Raw genomic sequence first — 18,986 nt, forward strand, 5'->3', positions numbered from 1 at the left:
AAGCAGAAACTCAAAGTATGTCACAACTTTACCTCACCTCTATCTTGAAAGAACAATTGTGTAATAATTGGATATTAATATGTTTAACTTGCATAGTATAAATTTATATTTTATACAGTATAACTGATATATGTTACATATATAATATGCTATATGCTATTTTTTTCTGTTTTTCATTACACAAAGAAAGGCTTACAACAAAAATTCCCTATTGTGTTTTTTTTATTTTAAAATGTATCATGAACTTGTGCTCGTGGGAAGAAAAAGTAAATATACTTTTCCCTATTCTCCCATTATATACAACTGAAAACCCTGGATATTATATATATAACACAACCTAAGAAGACTCTGAAAGACAGAAAGAAGAATGCAGACTGGCTGGGCATGGTGGCTTACACCCGTAATCCTAGCACTTTGGGAAGCCAAGGTAGGCAGATCACTTGAGGTCAGGAGTTCGAGATCAGCCTGGCCAACATGTTGAAACCCCGTCTCTACTAAAAATACAAAAATTGGCTAGGCATGGTGGCAAGTGCCTATAATCCCAGCTACTTGGGAGTCTGAGGAAGGAGAATTGCTTGAACCTGGGTGTAGAAGCTTGTAGTGAGCCAAGAACCCGCTGTTGCACCCCAGCCTGGGCAGCAGAGCAAGACTCCATCTGAAAAAAAAAAAAAAAAAAAAAAAAAAAGAGTGCAGACTTTGGGACCTCAGGACCTAAAGACCAACATGGTGGTTTTCTCTGTATGTTTTGTTTTCTTTTGTCTCCTGTAGACTACACTTGGAGCCCAGAAACACCAATAAGCAATGAGAAAAAAAAGAAAACCTACTTTCTCTACCTAAAGCACCAGGAAAGGAACAGCACAAAAAGGCAGAAACCTTTTCAACAATAATTGTTCTACCTCAAAAATCTCCCCAGAAAAATCTGCGGCCACGTTCCCACCTTTGCCAGCAAAGACTAAGTAGGGAGCCTAGACTTTCACTCTTGCAAGGTTGCAATGAAGCACCCCAACACAACATCTGCATGTTTTACTTTGACAACTTAGAAAACTGAACACATTCCATAAAAAATGCAAGCTAATACAACTCACCTAATATAAAATAGATAATTTGATAACCTATAACAATTATGAAAACTGAATTTGTAACTAAAAATCTGCCCCCCAAAAAATCTCCAAGATCAGATAGTTTCATTGGAGAATTCAACCAAATGTTTAAAGAAAAATTAACACCAACTCTTTACAAACTTTACCAAAAAATAGAGAGAAGACTTTCCAATTGATTTTATGAAGCTATTGTTATTCTAAAATCACAACCAGACAAGAACAATATAAATAAATACATACATACATACATGCAAAACTACAGATCAATAACTCTCACGAATGTAGAAGTAAATATCTTTAACAAAGCAGAATTCAGTGAAATATATATAAAGACTAAGCGGGATTTATTTCAAGGATGCAAAGATGGTTCAATACGCCAATATCAATTAATTGAATCCACCATATTAACAGGCTAAAGAAGAAAAAAAATCAATAAATGCAGAAAAAGGCATATGACAAAGTTTAACACCCATTCATGATAAAATCTCTCAAAAAAAAAAAAATAGGGATACAGGGGAACTACTTTAATTTCATAAAGAAGATCTACACAAAAGCTGTCCTATTATTATACTTAATGGTGAGAGACTGAATGTTTCCTCCCTAAGCCCGGGAAAAAGTCAAGGATACCTGCTTTCACCACTGTTATTCAACCCAGTGCTTGAATTTCTAGCCAGTGCAATAGTAAAATAAAAAGAAATAAAAGACGTACAAGTTAGAAAGAAAGAAATGAAACTATTTCTGTCAGCAGATGACATTAATACATACCTACAAAGTCTCAAGGATTCTACCAAAAAAAATAGAAATAATAAGTGAGTTCACTAAGGTCATGGGATACAAGATAAGCATACAAAAATCAATTATATTTTTATATACCATCAGTAAACATGTCATCATTGGAATTACAAATATGATATCATTTACAATGTCTTAAAAATATGAAATATTTAGATGTAAATCTAGCAAGACATCCTCAGGACTAACATGCTTAAAACTACAAAGCACTGATTTGAAAACAAAGTCACCAAATGTCTAAATAAATAAAGAGACATACTGGGTCCATGTATTGGAACACCACGCAGTACAGATGTCAGTTCTTCCTCAAATTGATAGGTAGGTTTGATGAACTCCCTATCAAACTTACAGCGTGATTTTTCTATATACACACAAAATTATTCTAAAATTTAAATAGAAAGGATCAGGAACTACAACAGTTAAAACAATTGTGAAAAGAATAATAAATTAAAGGCAATTAGCCTGTCCAATTTCAAGACTTATTATATAACTACGGCAGTCAAGACTATATGAAACTGGCAGAGGCATGGTTACATAGATCAATAGAAAAGGATAGAAAACTGACAAACACACACACATATATATGCCTAAGTGTTATTGAAAAAAGTGCAAAAGCAATTGTATTGCTTTGTCCATTGGTGTTGGACAAAATGGATCAGCATAGGCAAAACAAAGCTTGACTTAAATCTCACACCTAAAAAAAAAAAAATTAGCTCAAAATTAATCACAGATTTAAATTTAAAACCTAAAACTATAAAGCTTTTAGAAAAAGAAAATTTTGGCAATCTAGGTCTACCTAAAGCGTTCTTCAACTTGAAATCAAAAGCGTGATTTATAAAACTAAGAACTGCACTTTTTTAAACTGATAAACTTTATTAAATTAATAAACTGCACTTTATTAAATTTTTAAAAAATTTGTTTTATGAAACTATATTAAGATGATTATAAAGTAAGCTACAGAGTGGGGAGAAACATTTTCACACCACATAACCGACAAAGACTCACATCTGGAGTATATAAATAACTCTCAAAACTCAACAGTAAAAAAATGCAATTAGAACATGAGCAAAAAATATTGAGATATTTCACTGAAAAAGATACACAGATGCAAAAAAAGTACATAAAGAAATGTTCAACATCATTAATCATTAAGGAAATGAAAATAAAAACCAAACAAATATTACTACATACATCTCAAAATGACTGAAATAAAAAATAATGGCTGGGTGTGGTGGCTCACTCCTGTAATCCCAGCATTTTGGGAGACCGAGATGGGCGGACTGTCTGAGGTCAGGAGTTTGAAACCATCCTGGCCAACATGGTGAAACCCTGTCTCTACGAAAAAGATGAAAATTAGCTGGGTGTGGTGGTGGGTGCCTGTAATCCCGCTACTCGGGAGGCTGAGACAGGAGAATTGCTTGAACCCGGGAGGCAGAGATTGCAGTGAGCTGAGATCGTGCCAGGGCACTCCAGTCGGGGTGATGAGAAACTTCATTTCAAAAATAATAGTAATAATAATAATGACAACACCATATGCCAGCAAGGATGTGGAGAAACAATCACTCATACATTTATGGTGGGAATAGAAAATGGTGTAGTCACTCTAGGAAAACAAAATCTTGGCGGTCTTATAAAATTAAACATGCAACTACCATGCAACCCAGTAAATACACTGTTAGGCATTTATACTAGAAAAATGAAAACCTATATTCACACAAATACTTGTATGTGAATGTTTATCACAGCTTTCTTTGTAGCAACTCAAAACTATAAGCATCATACCTGATGTTCTTCAACAGATGACTGGTTAAATAAACTGTGATATATCCATGCTATGAAACACTACTCACCAATAAAAAGGAACAAACTACTAAAACATGCAAAAAACTGGAGAATTGCCAGAAAATTGAATTATGCTGAGTGAAAAAAAGCCAATCCCAAATGTTTACATACTACAGTAAATTTTGTGTGTGTATGTGTATACATATATCATACATATACAAAATCATACTATTTTGTATATGAAATACCTAACAAAATTATAAAATGGAGAACAATGGTCATGATGGGTTAAGTAGAGGTGAAGGTAAGAGGAAAGTGGGGATGACCATAGAAGGGTAACATGAGGGATCCTCTTAATGATGGAGTGTTCTGAATATCGACTGTATCAAAGCCAATATCCTGGCCATGAAATTGGACTGTAGTTTTGCAAGATGTTATTGTTGGTAGAAACCGGGTAAACGGTACAAAAGATCATCTGTATTATTTTTCATAACTATATGAACCTAATATTATCTCAAAATAAAAGTTTAATTTTTATTAAACTTTTAAAAAAACTTAATTAGCAGAAAGTAATAATCAAGAAATTAATTGTAATGTTAAATTTTTCCATGTCTCTCTGAGATGAGACCCAGGAATGGAACTATCTCTCATATACACTTCCTCTCTCTCTTGCAGAGAGGCATTCAGATATGTATCATATAAGATTTGCAATCATAGGCTGTGTTCCAGATTTTCTTAATTTCTAATTTTTTCCTTTTGTACTCATAACACCTTTGCATAACATTAAAATTTTTCTTTCCATTTTTCCTGGTAACCTAGTGCTTACCGAAGAAATGTGGGCTCTCTCTCTCAGTTCACAGACACCAATATTTCCTGTGAACTGTATCCACAAGTCCCTATACTCTTCTTTTTCATGTATTACTGTATCTATAATGATACTCGAGTCTTCAGGAACCCAAAGAGAAGTATTATAATCTTTTCCAAGTACTGTTCCCTATAAGCCTGCATTCCTCCATTTTTTAATTCTCTAGGCCTTAACATTTATGACCTTAATGAAAGTATAAAAAAAGTTATTTTCTATGCTTTATTTTCTTGACAAAGTAGGGCTTAACTGGTAAGGATTTATGATGAGTGTTGGTACCCAAATCCATCCCTCATGTCTCCTTCTCTTCAGAAGCCTTGGGGAAGCTACCCACAAACAGTAATGGCCAGTGAAAAACAAAGTGCTACTTTTTTCAGCAGTGGAAAAGCACTTCACGCCGTAGTCGGTGCTCTGCTATAAAAGCTCCTCAGTGAAACATGGTAGAGACCAAAAGACCTCAGTCATGCCTCTGGCTTCTCCCACGTAGGCCCTTCAGAAAGAGCATTATCTTATAAATACATCTACCAGAGACGGATAAGCCATAACCAAGATGCTAGGATGGTAATGCTCACCTTGAAGAGGCAATGAAACTGGTTTAATATGAAAACTTAACCAAAATTGCAGCTAAAAAGGTCATTAACTTGTTCTCTTAGGTGTTTAATTTTTAATACTAAATTATCTTTTTATTATCATTATCTGAGATTAATTAAGTAAACAAATCAGAACTATTAATGTATTTTTCCCAAAGAAAGTTGTTGGAGGAAATGACTGTCAGCACTTTATTTGGCTTACTCAATTTACTTTTAGCAATAATAAAGCATTTGGAAATTTTCCAGCAGAAGTCATTATAGGCAATAGAGAATTTATCCAAGTAAAACTCTATTTAAAAATATTCACCTTAGGGAATATTTTCAGCATCATGCAAGACAAAGAGGTCTGCTTTCACCATTACTCTAGAATGGCATTATACTGGAAATCCTAGCCAATGTAATAAGTCAAGTAAAAGGAATAAGATAGATCAGAATGAGAAGAGAATATTTTCAATATTTTCACATTGTATTCTATTTAATTCTGAGTAACTAAAGCAATCACCATGGTTCAAAATTCAAGTAGAAAGAAGTACGTAGTAAAACATCTTTCTCCCATCCCTATCTCCAGTCTCAATTTCCTTCCCTGGAAAAACTATATTATTAGATTTTTTTCTTATCTTTCTATATATAGTTTATATACATGTGTTCAGGAAAGGTTTCTCTTTTTTTGAGACAGGGTCTCATTCTGTCACCCAGGCTGAAGTTCAGTGGCACAATCTCTGCTCACTGCAGTTTTAACTTCCTGGGCTCAGGTGATTCTCCTAGCTTAGCCTCCTGAGTAGCTAGGACTACAGTTGTGTATGCCACCATGCCTGGCTAATTTTTGTATTGAAAGATTATTTCTAATGATACACTTCATATTTGAACAGCAATAAGTTTTCTCCCTGTGGCTGATTCCTATTCAAATGGTGGCTGGCGCTTAGAGTTGTTCTAAGGTGAACACTCCAAATAATGCCAAGTCTGAACTGAGAGAAATGATTTATGTGGTTAGCAATGTCTCCTAAGGGCAAGATAGCCACTGTGTCAACTTGCAGCATATTTTATGTTCCTGAATTGTCATTCATTAGTTATAAGGGGAACTAAGCAAAACACAGCATCTCCAAGAGACCAACACACACCATACAATAGTTAAGACAAACTACAAAGCATAATATAATCCAAGAAAGCTAGATAAGCATCCATAACTGTGATTGTCACCTGAATGACTTCAATTCCCCCTTCCATAACAGAAGCCAGGAGAAGGATGAAAAAGGGAAATGATTGTGGAGAGGAAGTTGTCTCCTGTCTATAGAAAGAGACAAAAGAATGATAACAGACTCAGAAGCATTCCCTGCCATAGACATTCCAGGATTTATAGATAATAAGAGGAATGGCAGCCATTTGCCCAGTTCCAGGGACTTCTGTCTTTGTGTAACTGTCCCCGTCCCATAACTATCAGGACCCCTTGTATCTTCCTCGACCCGTGAGTTGTGCAGTTCAAATGCTGTCTTTAAAAATCTCTAAAACAAATTTAGAGCCAAAAATTAAGTAAGTTTACCCAAGGACCTATGTATCCCAGAACACTAATTCATATTTTTTTCTATTTTACAGCTAAAATTATACCTAGATTTATTGTACAAATGAGTTTATCAATAGGCATCACAGTGAATACCTCATAGGAGCATGGCGCAATTCAATAGAAGGCATTTAAATTAGTCCAGAAAAATAGACAATATTCAATATTCTAATTATCAGGTTTTCAACAAAATAAAAATCCAAAGTTAAACACATTTTCTTATAAATTGGCAATTTATAAGAATTTGTTATAGTGAGTTAGATCTCAGAATTTGCTACAATGAGTTAGATCCTTGAACAACTCTAAATCACTCCAATCTCACATCTCTTATGAGTCTTACTTTTTTAATGTATCAACGAGATAGATAAGATTATCCCATAGAGAACACAAAACTATGGACCTAGAACCAAGACATTTAGTACAGCTCCAGGTTTGTTAAGTGACAGGATATTTCCAGTCATATCCAGTCATATATGACAAGACTTTGTAATGGTGGGAAAGATGGAACAAAGAGAACAAAATAAATGCTTGTTTTTACCACTTCTATTCAATGTAGTACTGCCAGGGCAATTAGGCAAGGAAAAGAAATAAAAAGCATCAAATTTGGAAAGGATAAAATAGTTTTCTTTGTTCATACTCACACAACTGTTAAAACTAAATAAAATAATTCTACAAAGTTACTCACAAAAATTATTTGTTTTCATACACTAACAATAAAAACTCCAAAAAAGAAATTAAGAAATCAATTTGACTTACAATGGCATCATAAAGAACAAAATACTTAAAAAATACTTACGCATAAACTTAACCAAAGAAGTGATGAAAAACTTACACACTGAAAACTACAAAATGCTGCTGAAAATAATTAAATATAGCACAAATAAGTTGAATGACATCTCATGATCAAGGTTTGAAAACTTAATATTTTTCAAATGTTGATACTATCCAAAAGATTTCACAGATTTAATGCAATCCCTATGAAAATCTCAAAGCCTTTTTTTGCAGAAATACAAAAATTTATCCTAAAATTTATATAAACTCTCAAGGGACCATAAATAGCCAAAACAATCTTGAAAAAGAACAAAGTCAGAGGCCTCATATTTTCTGATTTTATAACTTACTACTAAGCTACAATAATCAAAACAGTGTGGTACTGACATAAAGACAGACAGACATATAGACCAAGGCAATAGAATAGAAAGCCCACACATATATACTCAAATGATTTTCAACAAAGTTTCCAAGACTATTCAGTGGGAAAGGAGCAGTCTTTTCAAGAAATGGTGTTGGGAAAACTGGATAGTCACATGCAAAAGAATGATGTTGGATCCTTACACTGCACAACATAAAAAGTTAACTTGAATTGGATTAAAGACCTAGATAAAAAAGCTAAAACTCTAAAACTAACAGAAAAGAACATAACAGGAAATTTTCACAATATTGAATTCAACAATGGTTTCATGAATATAACAAATGCACAAGCAACAAAAGAAAAAATATATAAATTGGACTACATCAAAATTAAAAACCTTTGTGCATGAAAAGTCACTATCAATAGAGTGAAAAGCAACTCATAGACTGGAAAAGTGTATTTATAAATCTTATGTCAGCTAAGGGATTAATATCCAGAATATATACAGAACTCCTACAACTCAACAACAATAAAACAAACAGCCCAATTAAAAATGGACAAAAATCTCTCTCTCTCTCTTTTTTTTTTTTTTGAGACAGAGTCTTGCTCTGTCACCCAGGCTGGAGTGTGGTGGTGCAATCTTGGCTCACTGCAGCCTCCACTTCCGGAGTTCCCATAGCTGGGATTACTGGCACATACCACCATGCCGACAGCTAATTTCTGTATTTTTAGTAGAGATAGGATTTCACCATGTTGGCCAAGCCAGTCTTGAACTCCTGACCTCAGGTGATCTTCCTACTTCAGTCTCCCAAAGTGCTAGGATTACAGGCGTGAGCCATCATGCCTGGCCTTAAAAATGGACAAAAAATCTTAAATAGACATTTCTTCAAAGAAGATATGCAAATGATTATTAAGCACATGAAAAGATCCTCAATATTAATAATCATTACAGAAATGCAAATCAAAACCATTATTAGAATGACTATTATAAAACAAAACAAGTGTTGGTGAGATTGTGGAGAAATCGAAGGCCTGCGTAATATTGGTAGAAATGTAAAATGGATCAGCTTCTGTGGAAAACAGTGTGGAAGCTATTCCCAAAATTAAGTGTAAAATTACCATATGATCTTGCAATCCCATACCTGAATGTAACCCAAAAGAATTGTAAGAATGGTCTGGAACAGATATTTATACACTCACATTCATAGCAGCATTATTCATAGTAGCCCAAAGGTAGAATTAACCTTAGTGTCTATCACTAAGGTTGAATGATGGATGAATTGATAAATGAAATGTGGCATACACATATACAGGAATATTATTCATCCTTAAAAAGAAAGGAAATCCATGGATAGACCTTGAAGACATTATGCTTCATAAAATAAAGCAGACTCAAAAGGACACATATGATTCCAATTATATCATGTCCTTAGAAGAGTCAAATTTATAGAAACAAAATACAGAATGGAATTTTTCAGGAGCAAGGGGAAGAGGATGATGGAGAATTGTTTAATGGGTACAGAGTTTCAATTAAAAAGATAAATTCTGGAGATGGCTAGTGGTAAGGGTTGCTCAACAATGGGAATGTATTTAATGCCACTGAATTGTACACTTAAAAACAGTTAAAATGGAAAATTTTATGTTGTATATATATCATCTATATTCATGTACATATATAAACAATTGTATACATATAGTCTTTATTTAAAAGAGAGTGTGAGCAAAGGATGAAAGCAGCTTCCTTCCAGGCTTGCCAGGAGGCCCACCGCTGTCAGTATCTCAGATTCTAAACTTTTGAACTTAGTGCTAGGAGGGAGAAAGCTTCCCTCATGGGGTAGCTTTGTGTGGCATGTGGGCTTTTAAAGCCCAGGACCTAAGACCCTATAGATACTTCTGTAGGTACTCCCTGAGCCTGCACCTTCAGAGACCCAAAATGTGATGCAAAGACTTACAATTCACCTTCTTCAAACCTCACAACGTTTTGGTTTTCATGCTTAGCCAAAAAAAAAAGGTGAAGAAAAGCAAGAAATCTTACTTAATTTACATCTACCATGCCCATTGCCCTGTTCATTAATTTACTGATTTTACTAATATTTTTCAAATGTGCACAGCATGCTCAAAAAGATAAAAATTATAACCCACAAGTAGCTTATATTTTAGAGGAGAGACAACTAATATTAAAATTAGGCTCAGGACTTACTATATAATCTACAGGGCCTAGTGTCAATGGAAAATTTAGGACCTGTTGTTCAAAGTTATTAAGAATTTCAAGTTGGTATAAACTTGAAACAAAGTATAAAACCAAGTATGAGTCCATGAAGCTGGTCCTGAATAAACTGATATGGAATGTTAGTTTTTATATAATAAGTGTGTAAAAGAAAAAGATAAAGCATGGAAGAGTGCTAAATAATAAAGAGTTTTCCATTTGTAGGGAGGGTGAAGAGGGATGATGTCTGAAAAAAAACGGGTTTCAATGAATAAGCTAAAAGAAGGAAGGAAGGGAGCCATGGAGCCATCTGGAGAAATGCGTTCTTGGCAAAGGATACAAAAACCCCAATTGGAAACATGCCTATGTCCAGCTTACTGAAGAAACAACAGCTAGAGTAGAGAAATGGAGGAAAACAGTAGGAAAATTTGAGGCTAGAGACTTAAAGGAGTAAGGAAAAAGGAGATACAGGTAAGATGTCTTAGGTTATATTAAGGACTTTGACTTTTACTATGGATGAGATCACAGAAATCCCTTCATGCCAGGTTAGGCTTATACCTTTGTATAGTACATAAAAGTTTAAAAACTTACAATCAAGATCTACTAATTTATCTTCTCCCTTGACCTTAAAAGAGGAGACGAAGAAGAGATATTTATTGAGCTCCTCTTAGAAACCTGAAATCGAACAATAAAGTGGATTCATCAAAGTCTCTCAGATATTGTCATTTGGGCTATTCTACAGCTGTCATGTGGGATGCCTTAGAGCTCAAACATTTATTTTTGTCCTAGGACCATGGTCTAAATCATTCTCTTCTCCCCTCCCCTATCCAGTCCCTGTTACATTCATTTAGGCCCCAGTATACTTAATGACAAATTCAGTGGTTACATTGGTTTAAAATCCATAAGATCTAAATAATAAGTATTTGCAAAAACAACATTCTCTTGGAAATGTATCCTTAAAATAAATTAGGAGAACATAGAGAGCTATTTGTAGAATTTCACCAGCAAATTAAAACTTGCAACCTCTGAAAACATTTTAAATTGTCACATTAACAATTTTATATGTATATTCTGAATACTTATTGAGTAAATATTTCTACCAATTGCAAGCCAGTATATAAACTTTTCTTTGAAAAAAGAATGATGGAAAGATACTGTGCTTATGTGCAAGGAGCTTCCACTGTAATACACGAGAGTAGAGAGGTGCTCACATTGCTAGAAGGAGGGAGGCAGGAAAAACTCAGACGACAAAGTGCCAGAAAAAATTAGGAAAATAAATTACTCCTGGCTGCAGAGCCAGGTGAGCCTTCATGGAAAAGCAGCAGTGTTTGACAGTCATGGAAAGGCATAGTTTCTGTCCCTTATTCAATTGGTAAAGGGAAGAGAACATAGGAAATAAAGAGAAATAGATATAGGATGAGGTAATGAGAGGATAGAAAATATGGGGAAAAACGATTGGGAAAAAGAAGAAAAAGAGGTTTCAGAAAACATGAAGAAACATGGTAGTTGCTGAGATATATAGAAGGAAAATAAAAGGGGATAAATAGAAGAGGAATTAGAAAAGGGAGGAAGAAAAAAATGTGAAAAGATTGAGGTAAGCAGAGTTAGAGGACAAGGCAGTGAGACATTTACTATCAACTCCAGAGAGTGTGCCAAAAGCCTATGGGTTTCTGTCCAGGAGACCCCCAAAATACAACCTTAGGTCTGATACCTTAATCTCCACACAGCTCTAGATCCACTCAGATACACATTCCCTTCTATTCTGCTTTTGTCTAACTAACATAGCAGTGCTCACTCGTTTTGCTTAGGAAACGCCTAGGGTTCAACCTCAAAATCCCAACCCAAGAAGCACCATAGGTTTTTGTGTAGTGGTTGTTGCTTGTGTGTTTGAAAGCCACAGAACTTCTATGTTTTACCCTTGCAAACATAACTAGGAATAGAGAACACTGTCACGTGCCCTGAGGCTACCCAGTGGGTCCAGAAGTAAAACTTTCCAACCACTTTTTCATATACAAATAGTGTTAAATTTGAAACCAGCAGCTGTGCACTTTAACCACTTTCTCTTGTGTGATTTATTCCAATCGCACTTCTTAAATAAAACTTCCATTTTAGCTATGGAAATAGATTTCCTTCCTGAACAACTTGTTCTTCTAGAAATAAGTGTTGAGTCAGATATGTGACAATGATTCTGCCAAAAGAAATATGCACCATAAACAGCGTCTTCCTATTTGTAGTTGTCTCATGTTCCTCTGTGATGGGAAAGCTTCTTTATCCATATTTTGGCCATGAAGAGGAAGTGTCTCATGGAAACGGACTAAAACAAATTTCTGAGAAGTGAGAATTACCTGTGGGGCAATTTAAAATGTCTCTCAGAGAGCAGGAAAATGCGGTTTAAAGTATTGGTAGGTACTCAAACAGTACCTACCAAACAGTACAGTCAGTTTCATCCACTACTTCTCAAGGACTTAGAAGTAAAAGCCTATTTTAAAGTTAGTCTGGAAAGAGCAATTTCACTCTAGAATTTGCCCTACTTTCAATTTCCTAGGAAAAAATACTTGCTTTTGGTATTTGGTAATAAATAAAAGCCAATCTTAGTGAACGTGTTTCCTATAGCTTACATTATGATGAGTGCTTATGTAAGTCGTCTCATTTTATTGATAAAACAGCCGTAAGAGGAAGACATGCTGATCTCCATCAAACAGACCAGGCAACTGAAGTTTCCTAGCCCATATGCCAGTAAGTCAGAAATTGGATTGCGACCAAGCTTAGATTACTCAAACAGTAGGTGCTTAACCAGTATCGTATGCGGCCTCTAATTGAAGCTTCTTTATTAAAAGACAAAGTGCAGTATTCTGGAATCTCAGCTGGTGGGCTAGGACAGAGAGTTGGGCTTCTGTGGCTGAACATGGGAAGGGTTTGTTATGTGAGACAGGAGAAAAGTTAAGAAAAAAAGTTCCAACAAAGCCATTTAAATGAAGTCAGAGATAGTAGTTGTGTAGACCAGATGGGGAAATAGATGTACTATGATCAAAAGCCAAGTTTCAAAACTATATATGAACTTGATATAAATGGAAACAGGTCAGAAATAGTGGAGATGGTCTGGGAGAACTGGCTTAATGTATCGAGGTGCCCAGAGCTGGTCCTTGGGTTTGTGAAAAATGAGTGGATTGTGCTAGCTTAAAGGATATCATACTTTACCATATGAAAATTAACTCAGTAAGATAGCGATGTGTCTGCCAGGTATCAGAGTATGCTGTTTCTGGAAGCAGCAAATAGGCAAGAAGTTCTATAAACTGTAGTGCTTTTATCATAATTATCACCATCATTAACTATGAGAAGCAATACATAAAGTCAGAAGTATGCTGCATATTAAGAGGCAATGTTGGAAACCAATATCAGACCCACAACGCACTTCAGCTTTTATGTATAATACCTTTTTTCTTCTATTTCCTTCAAGATTTTTAAGTTATACAAAGTATTATTATATCAAATTTATAAACATACTTTTTTTGTAAAAATACTACATACTGATAGTTTAAAGAACAATAAAGAAGATTAACATTCTAATACTCATAAAGAGCCATTAACATTCGGTATCAGCCCAGGCATCATAGGGAGATCCTATCTCTACAAGTAATTTTAAAAGTTAGCTGAATGTGGTGGTGTGCCTGTGGTCCCAGCTACTTGGAAGGCTGAAGCAGGAAGATTTCCTGAGCCTAGGAGGTAAAGCTGCAGTGAGTCACAATCATGCCACTGCACTCCAGCATGGGTGACAGAGTAAGACCCTGTGTCAAAAAAACAACCAACAAGAACAATAACAAACATTTGGTAAATATTATTTATGAAAAACTATATAATTTTGCTCTTGTTAACTAACTTAGTTAACTTGGAATTCAATGAATTTAAGTGAAACCAAAAAAAAAAAAGTGTTAATGTAAAACAAATGGAGTTACTGAGCTTCAGAGAGTGAGTATTCTTACTTTGGAACAGGCTTCTAGTTCTGAACAGATCTGATTTTTCTGTCCTGTGCTCAGAGCAGATTTGTACTGCACTATGCTTCTTTGCTGATTGATAGGACCATGTGATCTGGCCACTCAGTTAGGGGATAAGTATGTGTACCCTGTAAATCTCACGTTGAATCATATTGTTGGAAGAGTTTGGGTTATGGAGGCAGATCTCTTAGGGCTTGGTTCTATCCTTGTGGTAGTGAATGAGTTCTCTTGTGAGATCTGGTTATTTAGAAGTTTGTGGCACCTCCCCGCAACCTTACTCTTGCTCTTGCTCTGGCCATGTGATGTGTCTGCACCGTCTTTGCTTTTACCATGAAAAAAGCTACCTGAAGCTTCCCCAGAAGCCAGGCAGATGCCGGTGCCATGCTTGTACAGCCCACAGAACCATGAGCCAATTAAACTTCTTTTCTTTATAAATTATCCAGCCTCAGGTATTCCCTTATAGCAATGCAAGAACAGAGTAACACAGGGATTGGGAGTGATAATGTGACTTCCAGACCGAAGAATCCAACTGTCATATATGCTTCCCTAACAATCTTTTTCCCTACCTTATTGATCAGGGAGGCTACATAATCTGGACAATGCTGCTACATGATGAAATTTAATGGATGCAGATGCTGAGACCTATAGCTGACTTTGCAAGAGGAAAACATAGCCTTGTTACAGTCACACATTGAGATTGTGAAGTTGTGTATTACTACAAGTTATCCCCACCAATCCCGAATAATATCTTACAAGAGCAATATTTAGTTCCCAAATATGTCTCTAAAGTTTAGAAAAATGATACTAAAAATTAACAGGTTGAACTACAATGGTGAATAGAATGGCAGATCACAAGGTTGGGAGTTTGAGACCAGCCTTGCCAACATAGTGAAACCTTGTCTCTACTAAAAATACAAAAATTAGCCAGGCATGGTGGTGCATGCTTGTAGTCCTACCAACTAGGGAGGCTGAGGCAGGAGAATCTCTAGAACCCGGGAGGCAGAGGTTGTGGATCGTGCCACTGCACTCCAGCTTGGGCAACAGAGTAAGACTCTGTCTCAAAAACAAAACAAAAAAAAAAAAAAGAAAAAGAAAAAGAAAAAAGAATGCACAGCACCAAGGATAAACTGTAATGTAAACTATGGACTTTGGATGATAATGCATTAATGTAGACTCATCAGTTTTTTGGGGTTTTCTGTTTTTGTTTTTGTTTTTGGAAACAGAGCCTCTCTCTGCTGCCCAGACTGCAATGCAGTGGCAGGGTCTTGGCTCACTGCCGCCTCCACCTCCTGAGTTCAAGCGACTCTCCTGCCTCAGCCTCCTGAGTAGCTGGGACTACAGGCGCATGCCACCATGCCCGGCTAATTTTTGTATTTTTAGTAGAGACGGGGTTTCACCAGGTTGGCCAGGATTGTCTCGATCTCCTGACCTCATGATCCGCCCGACTCAGCCTCCCTAAGTGCCCGGGATTACAAGTGTGAGCCACCACCTCCCGCCAACTCATCTGTTTTAACAATGTACCATTTGGGGATGTGGGGGATGTCAGTAGTGGGGAAGGTTATGCATATGTGGGGCTGAGGAGCATATTGGAACTTTCTGTACTTTATGCTCAATTTTTCTGTCAGTCTAAATCTGCTCTAGAAAAAATAGGTCTGTTTTTAAAAATTATCAGGTTGAGATATCGTACTTTTTAAATCACACAATTCAATATTGGCATCTATTGCCTATTTCTATTCTATATGTGAGAAAATTGGTATTTCTTTCAGTGTTTCTTCAAATTCTTAAAAATTAATGTTACCTATATTATTTTTACTTTTTTATACTTATATCAAATTTCCTTCTGTTTTATAAACATAATTTTTATAGTTGTTATGTCTTACATGTCTAACTAAATGGATTAGATGTCCACCCCAAATGCTTTCAACGTGATTTCTATATCTTGAGTTCCGTGTTGTTTCTCTTCCTTTTTGCATGGATTTTCTTATTCGTTAGAATTTTGTTTGCTAGAATCATTTCTTGTTTATTTTGGTAATAGGAGATTAGATGCTTCAGTCTTAAACTTCTTGAATATCCATAGATGTTCTTTGTTACCTTTATACTAAAATTGACAACAGGGCTACAGATCTAAGTATCAGGTCACACTTTTCTACAAAATTATTTTCTTTCTACTGGGATGAGTGGTAATGTGGAAATATAATTTGCTTTGTCTGCTTCAATGACTACTCACAGAAGCCTTCTGTTTTCTTTCTAAATTAAGTAGTGTTATCAAGATATAAATTGGTGTTTACTTTTTCCGTATCAAAATCATCTGGGGATTGATATGTGCTTTCACCCTGAAGATAGCAATGTTCTTTGTTTCCAAAGAACTTTGAGTTTATATACTTAATTACATTTTCTATTGTATGTAGTCTTTTTCAAGGACATAAATTATGTATGTGTTATATCTCCTCCCTTATCCTTGACTAGGATCTTTTCTGTAATAAGTGTTTTTAACATTTTATTCTAATTTGTATTGTTTCTAATATGATACTCATCTCTCGGACAGATTTTATTTTCTCTCATTTATTTTCTGAGAGTTCACAGTTCATTTTTCATTTTCTTTTCCATCTTTGTAGCACCTTTTTGAGATATGTTGTAAAAGAGAACATGTTGTCTACAGCATCCTGGAACTTGTCCAGAATTGTCAGCCTGAACTCTTCAGGTGGAAATTTGGGTAATTTCTGTCTCCTGTATTTGTTGCCTTTTAAAAGGTTATCTGTTGCATTTTCCTTAAATACACATTTTCTCTTTATCGATCTATCAAGCAGAGAATAAACAAACATTCAAAACTCAAATATACAAAAATATAACCTTTGTCATATTTTATATATTTTATACATTGACATATTAAATTATGTGTATTTATCATTTACAACATGATGTTTTGAAGTATATATACATTTTGAAATGACTAAATCTAGCTAATCAACTTATGCATTAGCTAATATAGTTATAATATTTGCAGTAAGAATACTTTACATCCACTCTCTTAGCATTTTTCAAGAATATAATATATTATTAACCATCATCATGTAGTAAAATAGATTTTTTGAATGTATTGCTCCTGTCTAACTGAAATTTTGTATTCTTTGACCAACATTTCTACAACACTCCTCCAACTATCCTAGCCCCTGGTAACTACCATTCTACTCTACTTCTAGAAAATCGACTTTTTTAGATTCCACACATAAAGAAAATATGTGGTATTGGTCTTCCTGTGTCTGATGTATTTCACTTAACATAACATCTTTTAGACTTATCCACATCGTCACAAATGACAAGATTTCTTTCTTCTTATGGTTGAATAATACTCCTTGTGTATATATACCACTTCTTTTTTTATCTGTTTGTCCATCATGGACACTTAGGTTGATTCCATGTCTTGGCTATTGTGAATAGTGCTTCTATAAACATGGAAGTGTAGTCATCTCTTTGAGATAGTGATTTCATTCTTTTGTATGTATACCTGGTAGTGGGATTGCTGGATTATATATTAGTTCTACTTTTATTTTTCTAAGAAACTCCCATACTGTTTATCTTAACGGCTGTTTTAATTTACATTCCCAACAGTGTCCAAAGGTTATTTTTTCTCCACATCCATACCAATATTTGTCTTTTGTCTTTTTGATAACAGCCATCTTAACAAGTGTAAGGTGATATCTCATAGCGTTGATATCTCATTTGTGTTTCCCTCATGATTAGTGATGTTGAGCATTTTTTCATATATCTGTTGGCCATTTTATGTCTTTCTTTGAGATATGTATATTTTTTGAGTTATTTGTTTCATTCCTATTGAGTTGAGTTTCTTATATATTTTGGAAATTAGCATTCTATCAAATATATAGTTTACAAATATGTCCTCCCAATTTATAGGTTATCTCAGCACTCTAATTGATTGTTTCCTTTGCCATGTAGAAAATTTTCAGTTTGGAAGGTGGCTGAATAGGAACAGCTCCAGCCTCCAGCTCCCAGCATGAGTGACACAGAAGATGGGTGATTTCTGCATTTTCAACTGAGGTACCGAGTTCATCTCACTGGGGCATGTCAGACAGTCGATGCTGGTCTGCAGGTGCAGCCCGAACAGCAAGAGTTGAAGCAGGGCAAGGCATCGCCTCACCTGGGAAGCACAAAGGGGAAGGGAATTCCTTTTCCTAGCCAAGGGAAATTGAGACACACAACACCTGGAAAGTCAGGTAACTCCCACCCTAATACTGCACTTTACCAAGGGTCTTAGCAAATGACACACCAGGAGATTATATCCCACACCAGGCCCAGAGGGTCCCATGCCCACGGAGCCTCCCTCATTGCTAGCACAGCAGTCTGAGATCTAACTGCAATGCGGCAGTGAGGCTGGGGGAGGGGCACCCGCAATTGCTGAGACTTAAGTAGGTAAACAAAGCTGCTGGGAAGCTCAAATTGGGTGGAGTCCAACACAGCTCAAGGAGGCCTGCCTGCCTCTGTAGACTCCACCTCTGGAGACAGGGCAGAGCTAAACAAAAAGCAGCAGAAACCTCTGCAGATGCAAATGTCCCTGTCTGACAGCTTTGAAGAGAGCAGTGGTTCTCCCAGCCTGGAAGTTGAGATGTGAGAATGGACAGACTGCCTGCTCAAGTGGGTCCCTGACCCCTGAGTAGCCTAACTGGGAGATGTCCCTCACTAGGTGCAGACGGACACCTCACACCTCACAAGGCTGGGTACACCCCTGAGATGAAGCTTCCAGAGCAAGAATCAGACAGCAACACTCGCTGTTCAGCAATATTCTATCTTCTGCAGCCTCTACTGCTGACACCCAGGCAAATAGGGTCTGGAGTGGACCTCAAGCAAACTCCAACAGACCTGCAGTTGAGGGTCCTGAATGTTAGAAGGAAAACTAACAAACAGAATGGACACCCACACCAAAACCCCATCAGTGTGTCACCATCATCAAAGACCAAAG

This window comes from Piliocolobus tephrosceles, chromosome 9 (genome assembly GCF_002776525.5).
Source record: "Piliocolobus tephrosceles isolate RC106 chromosome 9, ASM277652v3, whole genome shotgun sequence".
Lineage (NCBI taxonomy): Eukaryota > Metazoa > Chordata > Mammalia > Primates > Cercopithecidae > Piliocolobus > Piliocolobus tephrosceles.